This window comes from Poecilia reticulata, chromosome 18 (genome assembly GCF_904066995.2).
Source record: "Poecilia reticulata chromosome 18, P_reticulata-male-v2, whole genome shotgun sequence".
NCBI classification, from domain to species: domain Eukaryota; kingdom Metazoa; phylum Chordata; class Actinopteri; order Cyprinodontiformes; family Poeciliidae; genus Poecilia; species Poecilia reticulata.
In genome coordinates this window covers 25,032,447-25,045,579 of record NC_088847.1, presented here as the reverse complement: position 1 = coordinate 25,045,579, position 13,133 = coordinate 25,032,447, and the positions used below count along the sequence as shown (strand labels likewise).

Here is a 13,133-nt window from a genome sequence, read left to right as displayed (position 1 = left end):
GAGGGCGCCATCAGAATATTGGCCCACTCTCCCACGGTCGCCTCGACCCCGAGGGTAACTCGGTCCTCCAGGCGGCCGGACCATTCTGGTGGTACCTGATAGTCGGTCTGGTCGACCTCCGGCACATACGCCCGTCTCCCATCTTTGGCTTGAACCGGGCCCCAGGTTATGTCTCTCGCCAGTCTTTCGGAGGTTCTCTCGATGTCATACACCTCCACTTCATTCTTCGTTCCTCGATGTTGGCCCGTTCGGAGTGGCTTGTAGTTGACCAGGGGGAGTCTTGGGTCAGAGAAAGCGCTCTCGTGCTCGCTCTCTTCCTCTGGGTCGCTGATGTCGCTGAACTGCGACTGTCGAAGGGGTGTACCCCAGGGGGCATTCAACGGCTGAATCTTTGCTGGTTTTGTAACTCCGTCCTCCGCGTTCGCCTGCGGTCCCTCCTTTGGCCGGTCCACATCATAGTTTTGTTGTCCTTCGTCTTCTGGTTCAATTGAGAGCTTCCGGATGTATTCTGCTGCCCTGTCTGCCGGTTCGACTGGATATGCTCTCAGTCTTACTTTCGCCGCCTTGATGACTTTAGCTGGTCCAACCGGAGTATCGTCCGGGGGGTCGCTCCTCGGGATCTCCTGGGGATGGTCGTTGGTTTCCGCAGGTTGACGTTCGGCGCGGTACTGCCTCTCCGTTTCCGCCGCTTTCCGCACGCCCTGCTCGGTCTGAAGTTGGTGTAGGTAGGGGTCAACCACTACCACCACCTCATGGATAGAGAAGAAGTGACTGTTAGTTGCGACTATGGACACCACCCCTCTCTCCGCGACCGACTGAGCGGTGTCTCCCCGCAGATCCGGTGACCTTAGTCCTTGCACGCTCACTACGACCCTTCTCATCCGTCGGTTGTGGGCGGTTATGAGGCCTCGCTCCAGGCCGTGCCACATCTTTTTCCGATAATCTTCGAGGTTATTTCCCTTCTTGTAAGCGTCGATAGGGACCAGGATAATCTCCCCATAGGTCAGGTTGTAGCCATTCAATGTGACCACTTCCCCATCCGTCATTTTGCTGCCCGTAGTTCTCAGCCGGTGTAGATCCTTCTGGTAATCGTCCCCAGCCTGGAGTTTAAGTTCTGACCTGAGCTTTCGGTTGTGGACCTTGTATCTCTCATCTGTGAATACGATCAGCCCATCACCTTCGATTTCCCAAGGTTCTCCGACGAGTTGATACACCTTGAGCCCAGTCTGCATTCTGATGTTGAGTGCTTTTTTTGGCAGCGGGGGCAGTTCTCGGGACCTTTTCCGGGTGTTTGATTTCTGAGTCTTTTTCTTGGGGCTATAAGTCCCTCTTTTGCCCTTGTCCGCGTCGCTCTCCTCGTCGTCCGAGCTGTCTCCTGATGGTGGCGGCGGTGAAGCTGGTGCCTTTCTCTCCGTGCTGTGGGCCTGCGGCAGGGGCTTGTTTCTCGGTTCACTCCAGAGGGACCATTCCTTTATCATTTTATCCCACTGCTCTATCTCGTGCTCCCAAGCCGGTGTTCCGCTCGGCTCTCCCTTACCCGACGGCCCAGGGAGTTCACCCTGGATCTCTCCATCACCGTCCCCTGTCAGATCTACTAGGGGGAGTCCCGGCTGAGGGGACGGGTTTCGGCTATCCTGCCGTGACGGAGGTTCAGCCACCTCCGAGTCCACACGGTCCCGTGCTTGGTACTCTTCTCTCTTTTTCTTGTATAGTCCGATCTTCTGCAGGACGTCCGTGTACTCGGGGTGGCGGGACGTTTGTCGGGCCAAATGGTTCACCAGGATCCCATCCACACCGGCAGCCAATGCCACCAGCTTTACTATGCCGTCGTACCTCTCAGACGGGCTATCCATCATCCGTAGTTGGCCGTCAGGCCACTCTTCCAGGAGGCCGGCGAACCACTCCAGCCATTCTTGAACTTCCGTCCTCTTGACGATTTTCACCGGGCACCGGGCGATCATCAGCCGGTGGTTGTGTTTGAGCTTGGGGCATAAGTAGATCTGTTGATTCTCCAATGTCACTTCCATCAGGATTCGTGATCCATTTGGGTTTCCAGCAAGATGGGCCTCGCAGAGCATCTGCTGATTTGGTGTCGTCCAGGTGTTGTACCCGTCGCCCAGCAGTATCAGCCTCACTGGAAGTTGCCGTAACCCACTTTGGGAGAGGCGAAGTCGTTCTTCCCTCTCGGTTCTGTCGGGGCTGGTATCCAGCTCCATGTTCGACGTTGGTGTGAGCCCTGCTGCTTCAGTTGCAGCATCCATGGTTGTCTTTGTCTCCGAGTCGCCTATCCCCCAAAGCCTCTCAGGGTACCTTAGAGCAGGGATGGGTCTAGGCTAGGTTGGCTACTGGCTTCCCTTCTGGATGCGATCGTTCATCCTCAGCTGAAGCTTTTCCCTCGCCTGCACGCTGTACAGTTACTGCAAGGGTCGCGACTGATAAGCCTCATCAGTCGCTCCCAACTCTATTCCCTAAGAGCTGGTCTCCCAAGTGAGCTATTCAGACCCTCTCGTCTGTTTTTACTGACTTGGTCAAAGTAAGGCCCTCCTACTCATTAGGGTGGGGCCCACCCAGGGACGCCATGTCTGTTACTACCAATAGTAAGTCCCGCCCACTCCTCACAACTCTTAGGACTCACTACTGCCCAGTTCTCTGTCTAACAGGTCCGGAATACCCCCAGAAACTCGGGTCTTACCTTAGCGATAGTTTGTGGAGAATTATCTGTTTAAACTGGGGTCGGAAAGGACTCGTCTAGCTCTGACTACCTTCAATCCAGAAGTTATGACCTTTTACAGTTGAGGGGCAATCCGCTGAGTAGCCCTCACAACGACATAACCCCTACAACCACTCCTGTTAACGGTAGCTCCTTTCCTAAAATAACGGCACTTGTTAACGGCTAGATTAAATTTAGTGACTTAGAGTTAAGTCCCAAGGTCATTATTTTAACACTCACCAGAGGAAAACACAAAGCCACCCTGTCTCTAGCATCATGTATATTGTTTTACTATATTTAGGAGAACCAACAATAATCGAGACTGACACAATTAAACTCACTGTTCACAATTCTCATTAGAATCTTTAGAATTATAATTTTATTAAGCAAGCTTTAGCAGGGGCATATAACAACAAATTAATTTCCAAGAGATATAAATGAAGCAAAATTATAATGTAATTAACTAGAATAAATCACCTCCTTTCCTTATTCTCATTCCTAACCTGTTTCACTAAATTCACTGAGCGAGGCTTTGGGAGAAGCTGATCACCTCATACCCGATGGTCTTTGATCTCGGCAGCTGTAATCTTTTGCGGTCCTTGGTCAGAGTCTTTGTCCAGCCGGAGCAAAATCCTCTTTACTGAAGAGAAGCGGAGAGAAGGCTCACGCTTTCCATTGAACGTGCAGACTCTTTGTCTTTGAAAGACCTCCGTCTCTTTTCCAAGTCAGCTGCACCGGAGTTGAGAGCGTTGAGTAGAGGCGGAGGATTCGGTCGGATCTGGAACCAGGGGTGTTGGCGTGTGGAACTCGTCCCTTTTAGGCAGCGTGAAATCATGGAGTAGTTACCCTCGGTCCCTCGGTGTGATCCTCCGCAGATCTTTAGGCAGCTTCCTCTGCTGACTCCCTTTCTGCGCTGCGAACGAAGAACGCTCGTTCTGACTCGTGCATCGGTATTTATGCACTTGTGTTTCCATGGAACCTGCCCATCGCATTATGTCATTACCTGATGTCATGAAGGGCAGGGCTGCCTGTGGAAAGTACCGGGCTCTTTCTCAAGTTTTCCAATGACTCATCCCTGCCTCTCGCTTCATCGGGGCAGTTCCCGTTTTTTCCGTTGACCATCTGTTTCCAATTCTGCCGCACCCTTGTTTTCCTTCCCCATTTAGATGACTCACCCTTCTGTCCCTAGCCTTCTGCTTAGTGAAAAGTACTCTTATGATCTTTAATAATACATGTTATTTGTTGGTTAACTCAAAAGTACAACCTTTAGCCTTTCATAATGTAGTAGAATCAATGGATTTAAGAATACAGAGCATACATCATTATAATATTCACTTGATTAAAGGTACAGAATACATGTTTTGATCATTCATTACAAACATTTCTTCACTGGCCTGTATATTATTACACATTGCTTCATTGGCATGAGTATCATCATCTTATAATCATTAATCAGGGTTATACTGTTATTTCCCAGGCCTTTATTCCATTTTTCTGCGTATACCTGGACAGATCTCACACCCATACCAGATTCCTCGACAGGCCGCAAGGTTGTTGGTGCCTGTCGTGGCGGCAACCCTCGAACCCGTTGGTGGACACCTTCGGTGAGGGATGCTGTCAAGCTGAAGGAGTCCTACCGGGCCTTTTTGGCCTGTGCGACTCCAGAAGCAGCTAATGGGTACCGGCATGCGACTCGGGTGGTCGCTTAGGCAAAAACTCGGGCGTGGGAGGAGTTTGGAGAGGCCATGGAGACAGACTTCCGTACGGCTTCGAGGCGATTCTGGTCCACCATCCGGCGTCTCAGGAGGGGGAAGCAGTGCAGCACCAACACTGTTTATAGTGGGGATGGTGCGCTGCTGACCTCAACTCGGGACGTTGTGGGCGGAATACTTCGAAGACCTCCTCAATCCCACCAACATGCCATCTGTTTAGGAAGCTGAGCCTGGGGACTCTGGGTTGGGCTCTCCAATCTCTGGGGACGAGGTCGCCAAGGTGGTCAAAAAGCTCCTCTGTGGCAGGGCCCCGGGGGTGGATGAGATCCACCCGGAGTTCCTTAAGGCTCTGGATGTTGCAGGGTTGTGTTGGCTTACACGACTCTGCAATATTGCATGGACATAGGGGGCAGTTCCCCTGGATTGGCAGACTGGGGTGGTGGTCCCCCTGTTTAAAAAGGGGGACCGGAGGGTGTGCTCCAATTACAGGGGGATCACACTCTTAAGCCTCCCTAGTAAGGTCTATTCAAGGGTCCTGGAGAGGAGGGTCCATCGGATAGTCGAACCTCGGATTCAGGAAGAGCAGTGTGGTTTTCGTCCTGGTCGTGGAACACTGGACCAGCTCTACACCCTCAGCAGGGTCCTGGAGGGTTCTGGGAGTTCGCCCAACCAGTCTACATGTGTTTTGTGGACTTGGAGAAGGTGTTTGATAGTGTCCCTCGGGGGGCACTATCAAAATCACTGAGATTATTATTGTTGTTGGGTCATTAATTTGAACACGTTTTGTTGATTTTTGTTGTTCTTTAATAAAGTTCTGAACGTTTTAAGCCAATCAGAGGAGGACGTGCTGCTCTCAGCCTCCTGGCTGCGTTCAGTTTGTCACCTGATGCTGAGACTAAAACCTTCCATGATCGACATGTCGCCCCGCTGATCTAGCAAAACACGAAGAGTTCAGAAACAATATGAAATGGGAAAAAGTTATTTATTAACTGATTAAGTCGTGTTTTAGATTGTTCTTGAAAAACTAATCAGTCACAGCTGCACAGTGAACCTGTTGATTCTTTACAGCAGAGAGCTGTTCATCTCTTGCAGGTACTGCTACCCCGCTGAATCTTTTAGGGGTACCAGTACCCAACAGTACCCCCTTACTTTCACCCCTGTATATAAATCCCCATCACGTTTGATAGATTATCGTTTACAGCATCCATATCTGCTGCTGATACCCGACCTGGTGGTGGAAGCAGACGAGCTGAAGAGGAATAAGACCTGATGCTGCTGAGGAGGAGCTGATGGGCAGGAACTGGACTCATCTATGGTCAGGAGATGGAGGAGACAGGAAGCTGATCCACTGGTTCAGTGCTGCTTGGCTGGCACCAAGTGGGAGGAGGCTGTGACCAGCACAGTGAGGACAGCAGGGGGCGCTGCTCCTGCGTCAGGAGGAGAGGCTCCTTTAGGTAGCTGGGGTGAGACGAGGCCTTGAAGGCAGATCTGACCCACCTGGCTGAGGTTCCAGTGACCAGGTGGAACCTCAGCGGCCAGTTTGATCCACCAGGTGACCAGTTTGATCCACCAGTTTGATCCACCAGGTGACCAGCTTGATCCACCAGGTGACCAGTTTGATCCACCAGGTGACCAGTTTGATCCACCAGGTGACCAGTTTGATCCACCAGGTGACCAGAGTTCCTCTGTCCTGTGAGGATCCTGACCCAGAGGTCTGTCCATCCACCTACCTGAGGGGTTTCCTGCCCTCTGACCCAGGGGCTTATTGTCACCAGACTGGCAGCTAAAAGGCTTTAAACTCCAGGAACTCTTTATATCAGCTGTTATCATATATGGGTCTGATAACTGCAGTGAGCATCATCAGAGTTTCTTTCCTCCCTTGTTTTGCTGTGCAGTGACTCAGATCGTCACATCGGCCCGTTTGGGTTTCAGTGCTGATCTGTGTGGATTCTCATTTCTGCAGCGGTTCTGGAGAGGAAACCCGACCTGAGCTGCCTTGGATGTTCCCTCTGTGGTCGACATCCTGAGTTTCTATTAAAAGACTTTCGTATAAATTAAGATTTAGCTTTTTCATGAAACCTCATGGAAATATTAAATATCAACATTGCTGTCTGAGAGCATTTCTGCATGAAGCACAACTAACTTCTGACCAATCAGAGCTCTGAAATGGTTCGACTGGGTCTGGTGTCGAGTTCGGCAGACGACTCTCTGACAACAAGATGATGTCATTTTGTCACGTCAGTAAGAACCGATTTCAGAACGTTGCATGAAGTCTGTTGTAGCCTTAAGTAACGTTCTCTTTTAACGTCTTTAGTTACAAAAATAGAAATAAATGGATAAAATTAACTGTAATGATTGTTTTTAGATGAAACTGGATGGAGGAACAAAGGTTTGTCTCACCTTCAGATTTTCTCAACAGTTGAATCAGCAGAACCAGAATCAGGGAGTAAAACCCAAAAATCACACATGATGGAGTCAGGAGCATGACGAGATGAGACTGGGAGGAAGGAGAAGATGATGATGGATGTGAAGGACAGGGTGGAGGACCAGAAGTAGTTGGTGGTTTCTCTAGAATAAAGTTTTTTATTAAATAATTGCCCAACAATTTCTCATAAAAACCAAAGATAATCAATATTTTAAATCCTCTGACCTTCCACAGAGATCCTGCTGGATGGAGACTCTCCCTGATCGCTGATGTTGCTTTTATAAAAGCCTTCATCAGATCTCTTCACTGTTTTAAGAGTAAAGTTTCCCGATGCTCCATGACCAATGACGACTTTATCTTTATAGAAAGCAGCTGGGAGGTTGTGGGCTGGACTCTTTGCTCTGCAGCTCAGAGTGACGTCATCTCCCTCCATCACAGGGAGGACAGGACTCTGCAGGATCACTGATCCACCTCAACACAGAGACAAACTACAGCATTTCATCCATTTCCACACAGCAACACTAACTCCACAGTCTGATCTTACCAGAGACAGAGAGCTGGATGCTGCTGCTGCTGCTGGGGGAGGATCCAGATGTGGACTCACACCAGTACACACCAGAGTCTGAAGGGAACAAGGTGATGCTACAGGTAGAACCAACTGATCTCCCAAATCCATCTCCACACTGTTTACTGGCTCCTTTGCTTGTGTTTCTCCTCACAGTTCCTCCATCAGAGATGTTTCCATCCTCACAGGTCAGAGTCACTGATTCTCTTTCAAAGAACTGAGATCTGCTGGGACTCACAGTCAGAGCAGCTGGAGAGACTGGAAATGTCAAATTTAAATAATTTCAGTTGTTACTAAAACTAGAATGCATAATATCCAATAATTACTCAAATAATTTTTTTAAAACGTTATCTGGAGAGGCACCAGCACCTCCCGACCCCACTAAGGGACAAGGGTGTAAAGAAAATGGATGGATAAGTAACATTTAATCCAAAGAACATCTTTGAATATTTAAAATCATTTTAATGTAACAGAAGTTCACCAACCTTCATCTGTTGAGCAGCTCAGCAAGAAGATCAGAACTAGAGGATAAATAAAATATATATTTATTCATTATAAAGTAAAACTGGACATGTTAAATATAAACCCCGCCTCTCGCCCGGAACGTTAGCTGGAGATGGGCACCAGCAACCCTCCCGACCCCACTGAGGGACAAGAGTGCAGGAAAATGGATGGATGTTAAATATAATGTGCTCTGAAGTTTTTATTTTTTAGATGCTGTTACTTATAAAGGTCAATTAATTGCTTTATTTAACGCTGATTCACAACAGACATCAACTCTTGACACTTTATTAGACCAGTGTTTTTCAACCACTGTGCCGCGGCCCACTAGTGAACCGTGAGTGATCGTCAGGTGCGCCGTGGAAATTATCCATTTTCACCTCCCGTATTTTCCGGACCACAAGCTGCTACTTCTTTCCTACTCTTGGAACCGTGCAGCCCGGTGCGGCTTTTCTGTGGATTTTTCTTCAACCACCAGGGGGCTCTTTAGCAGGAAGTGAATCATTGGAAGTCAAAATTGGAAATCAAAGAAGAACGCGCTAATGTTCATTTAGAACAACCACATGCTAGCAGCCATGCTAGCAGCAGGCAAACGGAGAAATGTTTTCAAACTCACATGATGCAGCTTCTAAGTTGAGGAGTATCGATCTGGCAGGACAGGAGGGAAATAGAGGCGCTGTATGTAAACTCAGTGTGAACAAAACCGGATCTGGAGACGGAGAACTGCGTCCTCAATATATCCATCAGTTATTAGGACGCAGCTCTCTGCTGCCCTCTGCTGGGTCCTTATGGGAAACAGAGCGGCAGAGACACCAGCGGCCTGCAGCCCGGTGCGGCTGATATATGTAAGTTTCTGGGAGGTTAAAAAAATTTACGATTTATAGTACGGTTTGCTCATAGACCGGAAAATACGGTAATTGGTCTTAAAAGATTATAATTATCTGCAAATAATGCCATCTTTGACCGTCTCTGCTGTAGCAGTGACTAGCGGCGTAATCATGTCATTTTCTTACCACTAGATGGCAGCAGGTGCAGAGCATTTTACATTAAAACAAGAGAATTAGTACTGTTCAGGTGTATTTTTGAAGTGGACACGTTAAGTGCAATTTGAAATAAGAAATGTAAAATATGATAAAAATACATTTTTTGTGTTTGATTCCTATTCAAGACACTTTGATAAAAATGACTATATATGTAATATAGGCGGCTACAGAGCATCTTTGTTCACATTTTTGGCTGGTGGCCTCGAGATTTTTTTAATTAAAACAATGTAGCTTGGCTGAAAAAAGGTTGAAAAACACTGTATTAGACAATCAAATCAATGCTAAACGCACAAGTTTACAGCCCCACAGTGATTCTATCACCAGATCCTATTAAATCCCATCCAGTAAAATGTCTCCAGTGTCTCAGACAGAGAGAAATGCTGATCCAGCAGAAAGAGACTAAAACTTTACTTACAGATCAGACAGTGAGATGTTCCTTCCATTGTTCTTCTCAGTGACCTGACGATGTTTGGCTGAAGCTGAGAACGGCTCACTGAGCCGCCTACTTCCTGCTGCTGGTCCGTCTGCTGCAGAGAGAGAGGAGGGGAGAGAGAGGAGGGGCAGAGAGAGGAGGGGAGAGAGAGGAGGGCAGAGAGAGGAGGGTAGAGAGAGGAGGGGGAGAGAGAGGAGGGGGAGAGAGAGGAGGGGAGAGAGAGGAGGGGGAGAGAGAGGAGGGGCAGAGAGAGGAGGGGAGAGAGAGGAGGGGAGAAGAGAAGAGGAGCAGAGAGAGGAGGGGCAGAGAGAGGAAGGGTAGAGAGAGGAGGGGTAGAGAGAGGAGGGGCTGAGAGAGGAGGGGCTGAGAGAGAGGAGGGGCAGAGAGAGGAGGGGAGAAGAGAAGAGGAGCAGAGAGAGGAGGGGCAGAGAGAGGAAGGGTAGAGAGAGGAGGGGTAGAGAGAGGAGGGGCAGAGAGAGGAGGGGCTGAGAGAGAGGAGGGGAGAAGAGAAGAGGAGCAGAGAGAGGAGGGGCTGAGAGAGAGGAGGGGAGAAGAGAAGAGGAGCAGAGAGAGGAGGGCAGAGGGAAGAGGGGCCGAGAGAGGAGGGGTAGATAGAGGAGGGGCTGAGAGAGGAGGGGCTGAGAGAGAGGAGGGGCAGAGAGAGGAGGGGCTGAGAGAGGAGGGGTAGAGAGAGGAGGGGCTGAGAGAGAGGAGGGGCAGAAAGTGGAGAGGCAGAGAGAGGAGGGGAAGAAAGTGGAGAGGCAGAGAGAGGAGGGGCAGAGAGAGGAGGGGCTGAGAGAGGAGGGGGAGAGAGGAGGGGCTGAGACAGGAGGGGGAGAGAGAGGAGGGGAGGAGAGAAGAGGAGCAGAGAGAGGAGGGGCTGAGAGAGGAGGGGAGGAGAGAAGAGGAGCAGAGAGAGGAGGGGCTGAGAGAGGAGGGGGAGAGAGAAGAGGAGCAGAGAGAGGAGGGGCAGAGAGAGGAGGGGCTGAGAGAGAGGAGGGGCAGAGAGTGGAGGGGGAGAGAGAGGAGGGGGAGAGAGAGGAGGGGAAGAGAGAGGAGGGGCTGAGAGAGGAGGGGCTGACAGAGGAGGGTCTGAGAGAGGAGGGGGAGAGAGAGGAGGGTCTGAGAGAGGAGGGGGAGAGAGAGGAGGGTCTGAGAGAGGAGGGGGAGAGAGAGGAGGGGCTAAGAGAGAAGGGGCAGAGAGGAGGGGCAAAGAGAGGAGGGGCTGAGAGAGGAGGGGCTTAGAGAGGAGGGGAGGAGAGAGGAGGGGGAGAGAGAGGAGGGAGGAGAGAAGAGGAGCAGAGAGAAGAGGGGCAGAGAGAGGAGGGGTAGAGAGAGTTGGGGTAGAGAGAGGAGGGGCTAAGAGAGAAGGGACAGAGAGAGAAGGGGCAAAGAGAGGAGGGGCTGAGAGAGGAGGGGGACAGAGAGGAGGGGCTAAGAGAGAAGGGGCAGAGAGAGGAGGGGCTGAGAGAAGATGGGAGGAGAGAGGAGGGGCTGAGAGAGGAGGGGGAGAGAGAGAAGGGGAGAGAGAAGAGGAGCAGAGAGAGGAGGGGTAGAGAGAGGAGGGGCTGAGAGAGAGGAGGGGCAGAAAGTGGAGAGGCAGAGAGAGGAGGGGAAGAAAGTGGAGAGGCAGAGAGAGGAGGTGCAGAGAGAGGAGGGGAGAGAGAGGAGGGGCTGAGAGAGGAGGGGGAGAGGAGGGGCTGAGACAGGAGGGGGAGAGAGAGGAGGGGCTGAGAGAGGAGGGGGAGAGAGGAGGGGCTGAGACAGGAGGGGGAGAGAGAGGAGGGGAGGAGAGAAGAGGAGCAGAGAGAGGAGGGGCTGAGAGAGGAGGGGGAGAGAGAAGAGGAGCAGAGAGAGGAGGGGCAGAGAGAGGAGGGGCTGAGAGAGAGGAGGGGCAGAGAGTGGAGGGGGAGAGAGAGGAGGGGCAGAGAGAGGGGGGTAGAGAGAGGAGGGGCTGAGAGAGGAGGGGCAGAGAGAGGAGGGGCTGCGAAAGGAGGGGGAGAGAGAGGAGGGGCTGAGAGAGGAGGGGAGAGAGAGGAGGGGCTAAGAGAGAAGGGGCAGAGAGGAGGGGCTAAGAGAGAAGGGGCAGAGAGAGGAGGGGCTGAGAGAGGAGGGGCTTAGAGAGGAGGGGAGGAGAGAGGAGGGGCAGAGAGAGGAGGGGCAGAGAGGAGGGGCTGAGAGAAGATGGGAGGAGAGAGGAGGGGCTGAGAGGAGGGGCTGAGAAAGGAGGGGCTGAGAGAGAGGAGGGGCAGAGAGTGGAGGGGCAGAGAGAGGAGGGGTAGAGAGAGGAGGGGTAGAAAGAGGAGGGGCTGAGAGAGGAGGGGCAGAGAGAGGAGGGGCTGAGAGAGAGGAGGGGAGAAGAGAAGAGGAGCAGAGAGAGGAGGGGCTGAGAGAGAGGAGGGGAGAAGAGAAGAGGAGCAGAGAGAGGAGGGGCAGAGAGAGGAGGGGTAGAGAGAGGAGGGGTAGATAGAGGAGGGGCTGAGAGAGGAGGGGCTGAGAGAGAGGAGGGGCAGAGAGAGGAGGGGCTGAGAGAGGAGGGGTAGAGAGAGGAGGGGCTGAGAGAGAGGAGGGGCAAAAAGTGGAGAGGCAGAGAGAGGAGGGGAAGAAAGTGGAGAGGCAGAGAGAGGAGGGGCAGAGAGAGGAGGGGCTGAGAGAGGAGGGGGAGAGAGGAGGGGCTGAGACAGGAGGGGGAGAGAGAGGAGGGGAGGAGAGAAGAGGAGCAGAGAGAGGAGGGGCTGAGAGAGGAGGGAGGAGAGAAGAGGAGCAGAGAGAGGAGGGGCTGAGAGAGGAGGGGGAGAGAGAAGAGGAGCAGAGAGAGGAGGGCAGAGAGAGGAGGGGCTGAGAGAGAGGAGGGGCAGAGAGTGGAGGGGGAGAGAGAGGAGGGGCAGAGAGAGGAGGGTAGAGAGAGGAGGGGCTGAGAGAGGAGGGGCAGAGAGAGGAGGGGCTGCGAAAGGAGGGGGAGAGAGAGGAGGGGCTGAGAGAGGAGGGGCTGCGAAAGGAGGGGGAGAGAGAGGAGGGGCTGAGAGAGGAGGGGGAGAGAGAGGAGGGGCTAAGAGAGAAGGGGCAGAGAGGAGGGGCAAAGAGAGGAGGGGCTGAGAGAGGAGGGGCTTAGAGAGGAGGGGAGGAGAGAGGAGGGGGAGAGAGAGGAGGGGAGGAGAGAAGAGGAGCAGAGAGAAGAGGGGCAGAGAGAGGAGGGGTAGAGAGAGTTGGGGTAGAGAGAGGAGGGGCTAAGAGAGAAGGGACAGAGAGAGAAGGGGCAAAGAGAGGAGGGGCTGAGAGAGGAGGGGCTGAGAGAGGAGGGGGACAGAGAGGAGGGGCTAAGAGAGAAGGGGCAGAGAGAGGAGGGGCTGAGAGAAGATGGGAGGAGAGAGGAGGGGCTGAGAGGAGGGCTGAGAAAGGAGGGGCTGAGAGAGAGGAGGGGCAGAGAGTGGAGGGGCAGAGAGAGGAGGGGTAGAGAGAGGAGGGGTAGAAAGAGGAGGGGCTGAGAGAGGAGGGGCAGAGAGAGGAGAGGTAGAGAGAGGAGGGGCAGAGAGAGGAGGGGGAGAGAGAGGAGAGGCTGAGAGGAGGGGGAGAGAGGAGGGGCTGAGAGAGGAGGGGGAGAGAGAGGAGGGGCTAAGAGAGGAGGGGCAAAGAGAGGAGGGGCTGAGAGAGGAGGGGCTTAGAGAGGAGGGGAGGAGAAAGGAGGGGCAGAGAGAGGAGGGGCTGAGACAGGAGGGGGAGAGAGAGGAGGGGCAGAGACAGGAG

At 52.3% G+C, this 13,133-nt stretch overlaps 2 protein-coding genes across 2 annotated transcripts in view; one reads left to right on the top strand and one right to left on the bottom strand.

Annotated features, from left to right (window-relative positions):
* LOC145548493 (Fc receptor-like protein 5) overlaps nt 1-9,614 on the bottom strand; it is a 75,645-nt gene extending 66,031 nt beyond the window's left edge. The window contains exon 1 of the mRNA XM_081598950.1: nt 9,372-9,614. The gene's annotated coding sequence lies outside the window, so the exon portion shown is untranslated. The remainder of the gene's footprint in view (nt 1-9,371) is intronic.
* Nucleotides 1-13,133, top strand: part of LOC145548496 (uncharacterized) — a 101,441-nt gene that overhangs the window by 35,849 nt on the left and 52,459 nt on the right. The gene's annotated exons all lie outside the window — the stretch shown is intronic.